An 8202-nucleotide genomic window follows, 5' to 3' on the forward strand; every position below is an offset into this window, starting at 1 on the left:
CTCATATTCATTCACTTCAATGCATTTTGACCTAGTGCTCACTTGTGTTGTCCTAGTACTCCCTAACACTCCTCAACATACATTGGCACTCTCTAGCACACCTTAGCACTCTTCAATATGCTCTGCCACTTCATAGCATGCATCATCCTCCCTAACGCACATTGGCACTTGGCACGTGTTGGAACTTGGAAAGTCTTAACATGTTTGGCATGCATTGAGATGACTTGGTATGCTTTGGCATGGTTTAATATTAAATTTATTTGAGATTGTTTATTGTAAACTAGATGAGAAGAAAAATAGGAATATTTGGCACTTAGAATGCACTGACACTTGGCATTTGGCACCTATTGGCACCTAGTGTTGGTGTGCCTAGCATGCCCCTCATGAAAAAGGTAAATTGATGACTTATTAACCCTATTATGTGCTCATTTCTTTGTAGTTTAACTTTTTCCTCCCTAGTTGTCATGCCCTCTATTATCCTCCACAATGTCCCAGGTTGATGAGGAGATCGATGGAGGTAACCACAGACCAAGCTTTTAGTTTGGTAGCCAGCCCTACCAAACTAGAGAGGGCCATCTCTATGAAATCACAGCCAAGAGATGACTGGAATGTAAATGATTTTAGTCTAGATAGCCAGGCTCAGGTGTGTTTTGGAAAATTTAGGGTTGTGTTGTTGGATAAGGGAGAAAAATTAGGTAGCTAGGTCAGAGGATCAAAGGGTTACAACAACAAAGATATAAAGGAGCAAGGTAGCATTACTTTTGTGATGGATCTTAGGGTTTTTCGGTGTAGAGTAATGTATAGAATAAGAAAAATGTCTTAATGAGCATGAAACATGAATTCATTAAGCAAGAAAGAAAGTAACACATAATGGTTTTTCCATCAAAACAGAGCTTTATGCAAAGAATTTTGTTTATGAAATGTAAGGAAAACCATTAAAGAATTGATGAATGGAAATAGAATATGGATATCTTTCATATAAATATATAACATAGAAAAATAACATCACAAACTTATTGCACATGAATACCTAGATAATAGTTGCAAATTGTGTCCTTTGATTTCCAGAAAATGTCCAAGTACAAGCTACACTAGCTCTCTCCTCTGAAATCAAATCCATTATATCACTGAGAAACAGATACATAAATACCAAACCAACATCTCCCCACTCTTAGGGGTCGAATCCATGACTCTAGGAACTATTCCATGAGGTGTTCTAACCAAACCCTAATGTCTAGGGAAGTTAAAAACAACTTCTACAATTAACTTTGACTCCAACCTCTCTCATAAATGAGGTCAAATTTGCATCAAAATAGATTAAAAAGACTAACCACCCATTATTTACATTTAATTTACCCCTCACACTTGTCTACTTCACCCTTTTGACTTTTACCAAAGTCAAACTAGGAATTAAAAAAAATTACACAATGAAACTTTTCAGAAATTTCCAAGTGTGCAGCGAGTTGTTGGAGGCCATGTTTGAGTCCCTTTGTGAAGTACAAATCCATATCTGAAGCCTTTTATGGAGATATGGGAGAGTGTAGATGTCTTTAGAGTATTTTTGCACTCAAAATGACCCATTTTTGGCTGAGATATGGCCATTCTCCCAAGGTGTCTCTAGGTGCACAACGAAATGGAAAAAGGGGCGCAGAAAGGTGATTTTTGGCCTCTTTTTTGCAAATTTCTCAAAAACTAAGCCCCAGACCAGGAAAGTGGGAAAATGGGTTTTGATAGGGGGTCATAATATTTCCAAAAAAACTGATTTTCCGTCATTTGAAGCCCTGAGGAAGAAGTACAGCGTGAACTCGCTGCGCTCCTAGACTGAAAATTGCCAAAAAATTGCAAGTCTACACCAGTCTGCACCAAAACACAAAATTTTCTACTAATCCTCCAAAAATTTGTCCAGAGATGCTTGATGAGGTACGTTATGCAATCATGTATGCATCAACAAACAAAACTAACTTACCCTTCTCCTCTTGGTTGATTAGGGTTTCCTTGAGTTTATCCTTTAACTGCTTGATTTTGACCTTGGCAACATGATTCCTTGTGTAATAATGGATGGCCCTTTTCTTTTGCAACTTGTTATCCCTATTGGCCTTTTCAAGGAGCTTCTCAACATTGAAATTGAATTTTTCAAGCCAAAACTCCCTATCCTCATTTATTTCCATGGCAATCCTCTCTTCAAAGGTCAATTCTTCCATTGGTGGCTTTTGTTCTCTTTCCCTCTGAAGTGCCTTCCTAAGACCCATTGTCCTTGGTATCTTCCTTGCCACATGTCCTTCATGCTGCTCAGTGTCCTCATGGTCCACCACTGCCTTGCCTTTCATCTCTTGTTTCTTGGCTTTGAATTTCTCTTTCTCCATGACTAGTTGTTTTGCCTTAAGTTGATTGTTTTCTTGCTCAAGGAATGAAATGATGAATTTGGCCCTTTCCAAATTGTCCTTGAGCTCCATGATCTGAGAATCCTTCTCTTTGATGACTTGTTGCAGGTTTTTATTCTCATCATGCACCTCCAAGTCAACAAGGTCAAAGTCATGTTCAATGGGCTCCTCATCATGCAAAGAAGCCTCATGATGTGATGGCGATCCCTATTCTACTGATGTAGTAGACTTGGCCCCTTCTTCAATTTGAGGATCAAACACAAGGCTTCTACCTCTCTGATATGTCTTGGTCACCTCAGGCCTAGGTTCCTTGGAAACCTCATCATGTTTCCTTGATGACCCCACCTCCATGGGTTGTACTGACATGGTTTAGCGTTGGCTTGGTGAAGTGGTTATATACATTTTCAAGGTTGCCTCAATGAAGGTGTCCCATGTCATGTTCTTCTCTTTCAACTGATGGGGTACTATAACATTTATCAGGCTATGGTGAAAGAGGCTGGGATAATGCACTTTTCCTTTCAATTGCACCCTTTCAGACATTTTGTTTAGGCTCCTATACAAGTAGTTGGACAAATTTAGAGACTTGGCAGTTGTAAAGTGCATGAGTAGTCTTATGTGGTATTGGTATAGCTTAGAAAATTTTCCCTCACATGTGAAGAACTTTATGACAACCTTCATCAATGGTGCATATCTCTCCAACAAGTATCTGAATAGGAAAACATTTGAGTGAGCTCCTTTGTATTGTGATTTCAAGTAGGGTTTGTACTATTCTAGGTCTAGGTTCATGCCTTTGAATCAGTTTTCACCATGGTTTGGTATGTCTGTAGCTTGAGAGATGGCATCCATTGAAAACATTGAAACGGTCCCTACAATGGTGATCTTTTCTTCCTTCAAGGTGAGGGCAAATATACCTGTGAGATGCTCATGGTAACCTACTTCCTACACTCTTTGACAAAACCCTAAACAATTGACATCTTCAAAGCATTTCATGACAAATGGGGAGGAGGTGATTTAATTACAATTAGAGGGCTCAAACCTAAGTATATTTCCCCCTTGTTGTACTTTCTCTTCTCTGATGGTGATGAGTCAGGTTCCATACTTCAAACCCTAGGTGAAAGGTAAGCAAAAACAATGAAATTTGTTGTTGTGAGGGAATGAGGTGGTATGATGGACTTAGGAGTTGCCTAAATTTGTAAGGAAAATTAGGAGGGTAGGGGATGATGTCAATGAGTAGGGTAAAAAGGAATTTTGGGAAATGAGTGAGGGGAGGGGGTGGAAAAGGCCAAAACATAGGCCTATCCTAGAAAGAGATAGGGTAGATTAGGGTTTAGAGCAAAATGATAGAAGATGAGGAAATAAGGCTTTGTGATGGATGGAAATGGTGTATTAGCTGCAAACAGAGGTGTAGGGACAAGGAATCTAGGGTTTAGGGAAGAAACTCATCATTTGAGGATCAAAACCATGAAAATCATGTAAACCCTAGAAGAAGAAGTATTTGATCATTTTCTTGACATATGAAGCAAAGGAGGGCATGAAAATTATTAAACTTACTTGTTATAGAGCCAGGAGGATGAAATGACTGAAGAGGAGCTTTGAAAAATGAATTTTGGTGGTCAAACAACAATTTTGGAAAACTCTGCCCCATGCGCAGTGAAGGCTTCTTGTGTGCAGTGAAGGCTCTCTGTGCGTAGCGAGAGTCAATTTTTTCCAGTGAGGGCTATGGAATCACATTTTTTTTCCAAAGGAGAGGGAGGAGCTCAATGCTAGGATGGTAGACAAGTGAAAATGAGTGTGAATGAGCTCCTCCATTTGCTTTTGGTGTCTAAGTGATTAATGAGGTAGGATGGCCCACCTCACCAATTCACTTTCTTTTTTAGTTTTGTAGCCTTAGGACCTCGTCTTGTAACTTTAGAACCTTAGGAACATTATTACATCTAAAAACATAAATTACATTTGAAATCAAGTGTTATTGAACAAATTTACCTATTGTTACTCCTCATGTGCTGGATTTATACATGAAATGACTGATTTTGTGACCTTAACCCTAATGACCTAATGGTGACACTGAGCTGAATGGAGACCATGATGATGTGACTAAAGTGATATTAATTATGTTTTCACGATGGTAGACTCAACTGAGTGATGAAAGTGACCGGCATATGAAATTCTTGAGAGAGTGGAAATAGCCCTAGACACACTAGTGAGTGACCAAATTTTTATTTGAAGACTCACTGAAATGACAAAAATTTGACTTGACACCCTAACAACACCTTGTAAAAGCATATTTGATCGCTGGTGATAGACTGAACTGACTGACACTAACACCTTCACAGATAACCTTACTTTTTTTTGCGACTTGGGAACCCAACCAATTCATTAGCAAAACAATATTGTGCCCAACCCAAAGTCTCATTTTCTTTGAAATTTATTTGTCCACATATTATCACAACCATAGGCGTGCCTCCTGTAAGTCCTATTCTGAAATTCTCCTAAAACACTTCATCCTTGGGACACCTGAAATTCACTAACACTCCTTGGCATACACTCTTATTTGTTCATTTCCAACCATTTTGACCTAGTTCTCCCTTGTGTTCCCCCGACTCTCCCTAACACTCCTCACCATCCATTGACACTATATGCCATGTGTTAGCACACCTTTTCATTCCCTGGCATGCCCTGGCACTCCTTAGCTATCATTTCATCACAACTACCCTTACTTTTTTTTAGACTTGGTCAGAACCCAACCAAGTCCTGCCCCGACTACAACAACTTAACCAAGTTATAGTTACTACAACTAGACTATGCCTTGTTCACCTGATAACTGCCTATAACACATCTTAGGCTACTCATGTCCAATCTCAACTCATCCCACTTAACAAGTTACCAATTGAAGGCTCACATCCAACCATGGCCATAAAACAATTGATAAACACAATTTACATCTTGACATGCCATAACACATGGCACATCTAACAATCCCTTAGCCCTATGTGGCATGTGTTAGCATACCCTACATTTCTTGGCATGCTTTTCACTCCCTAGCACACCCTGGCACTCTTTGACATGCCTTGGAACTCTATAATTCCTTGGCACTGCCTAGCACATAACCTTGTCACTCCCTCCTTAGAACACTTGGAACTCATGGGCACTCACTATCACACACTCTTATCTCATCTTCATTTCCATGCATTTTAAATTAGTTCTCCCTTGTGTTTTTATGGCACTCCCTAACATTCGCTGGCACACATTGACACACCCAGGATCATGGCACTTCTTGGTATGTTGCCTTGGCAATTTAGCATTCCTTGGAACTAACTAACATATCTTGTCGCTCCCTCCTTACCACACCTAGAACTCACTAACATTCCCTGTCACACACTCTTATTCATTCATTTCCATGTATTTGAAACTAGTGATCCCTTTTGTTTCCTTGGCACTCCATAACACTCCCTAGCATGCATTGGTACACCCTAGCACCTGGCACATCTTGGAATGTTTCCCTAGCCTCTAGCATACCTTAACATTGCCTACCAGACCTTGTTACTCCCTCAGCACACCTGTATCTCACTAACACTTCCTATCACAAACTCTTATTTGTTCATTTGCATGCACTAATTGTACCTAGTGCTCCCTTGTGTTTCCCTGGCACTCCCTAACACGTATTAGCACATGTTGACACACCGTGACACCTGGCACATCTTGGCTACTCATGTATAACTTCAACTTATCCAACTTAACAAGTTACAAAGACAAGGCTCACATCCAACCGTGGTCGTAAAATTAAACAACTAAGCAACAAATTTTACATCTTGACATGCCATAACATCTGTCACGCCTAATAATCCCTTGGAACTATGTAGCACATGTTATCATCCCCTGCATTTCTTGGCATGCTTTGGCACTCCCTGGCACTCCCTAACACTTAGCACACCTCGTACTCACTAGCTAACACTCTCTGTCACACTCTTATTCATTCATTTCCATGCGTTTGAAACTACTTCTCCCTTGTTTTTCCCTAGAACTTGGCCCTAACACTCCCTAGCATGTGTTGGCACCACACCCTAGTTCTTGGAACTTCTTCATATGACTTATCACTTGGCATGTCTTGGTATGCCTAAAATGCCTTGGACCTGTCTAGCATGTGTTAGTACTTTGATGCCTCGACACTAGATAGTATACCTTTTCACTCCCTCCTTAGCACACCTGGAACTCACTGACAATTCATTTCCATGCATTTGAAATGAGTGCTCCCTTGTGTTTCCCTGGCACTTGGCCCTCACACTCCCTAGCATGCATGGATAAAATATTTACAAAATTTGCCCATATCCTACTATCTAGGGTTTGGTTTTTGACTAACTAAAAATGTGATAACTGAAGAGATAATCATGGGATATTATATAAAAATCCTCAAAATTCATTATCCAAATAGATTTGATGTTAGCCATGCCAAGTTGAAGGTCCACCAAGTCGAATTTCAAAAAGTTCTAGAACCTTGTTAGCAATTATGGCCTAGCGAAATTGTGAAAAATGGGTCTCAAGTTCCACCTGTAAATCCAATTCAGTAACTCTTGTGTAAAAATTGAGAGAGGCTTTCGTTTTTGGGTATGCTATGAACAAAAACCTCCTCCTGTTTTCACAAATACCTTCCCATTTGTTCATAATTCAAGCTTGAAGTTGGTCACACGGAAACACAACAAATCCTGAAAGAAGCGCAACAAATAGTTGACTTGAAATTTTGATGACTTGAATGAGGTTTTGAGTGTTGCTGAAGACCTGTGAAGAAACTTGGAGATTTCCACTACACCCTGGAGCCTTTAAACCATGCAAAACATCATTTTAGCCTCTTCAAACTTGATTCCAAAACTGAATGTCCAGAAGCGCAACGAAAATAGCAACAAGGAAGACAAACTCATATATATTTAACCATAATACCTGTGCAAAAACTGAAGGAGGTTATTGTGCTTGGTTCCATGGTTAACAAAAAGGTTCTTTTGGTTTCAAAAATTCATCTCCATTTGTTCATAAATATCCTTTGAAATGTTGATAAAAACACAGTCAAAAGTGCAGTAATTCTCCTGTAGCAATTGTATTTTGGGCGTATCTCCCAAACGGTAAGTCCAAATGGGCTGAAATTTTGATAGAAAATTAATATCATCACAATTCACCTCCAAAAAAAATTCAGCTCAATTAGAGTCACAAATATCGCGAAAAATCCCAAAATGGTTTTAGATGATGATGGATCATTTCTTGAAAACCGTGCATCATTTTGAGATGAAATTGAGTGGGTGTTTTCATTTCATCCCCATTCATCTCCTGTAACAATTTCATGGAAAACGGGTCTGATTTTTAAGAGATATGACGAGAACATGGTGACTAGGTAAAAGCGCAGCGCAAAAGAGTAGCAACTTAGGGGAAGGGAATGAGATCTATTTAAAATCATATAAATTAACTACAAACAATTCACTGTTATAAAATATAGATTTATTTTTTTAATAAACTTAATGCTAAAATCGATCTAAAATCACAAAAAAAAACTTCAAATAATTCATGATTATAAAATATAAATTTACCTCTTTTCATTTCCTCTCCTCGTATGCATGGCTTTCTAATTGATGGTAAACTTACTTCTTCTATGGAAAAGCAACTCCAACAAAGAGACTCCAACACGTCTTCAAACAACTTCAACTCTAATTGATGGTAAACTTACTTCTTCTATGGAAAAGAAACTCCAACAAAGAGACTCCAACATGTCTTCAAACAACTTCAACAAAAAGACTCCAACACATTTTCAAAGAAAATTTAATTCTAAATTTAAATAAAA

The sequence above is a fragment of the Pinus tabuliformis genome, chromosome Q (genome assembly GCF_031772625.1).
Source record: "Pinus tabuliformis cultivar Carrire ecotype Pingquan chromosome Q, CPIR1, whole genome shotgun sequence".
NCBI lineage: Eukaryota > Viridiplantae > Streptophyta > Pinopsida > Pinales > Pinaceae > Pinus > Pinus tabuliformis.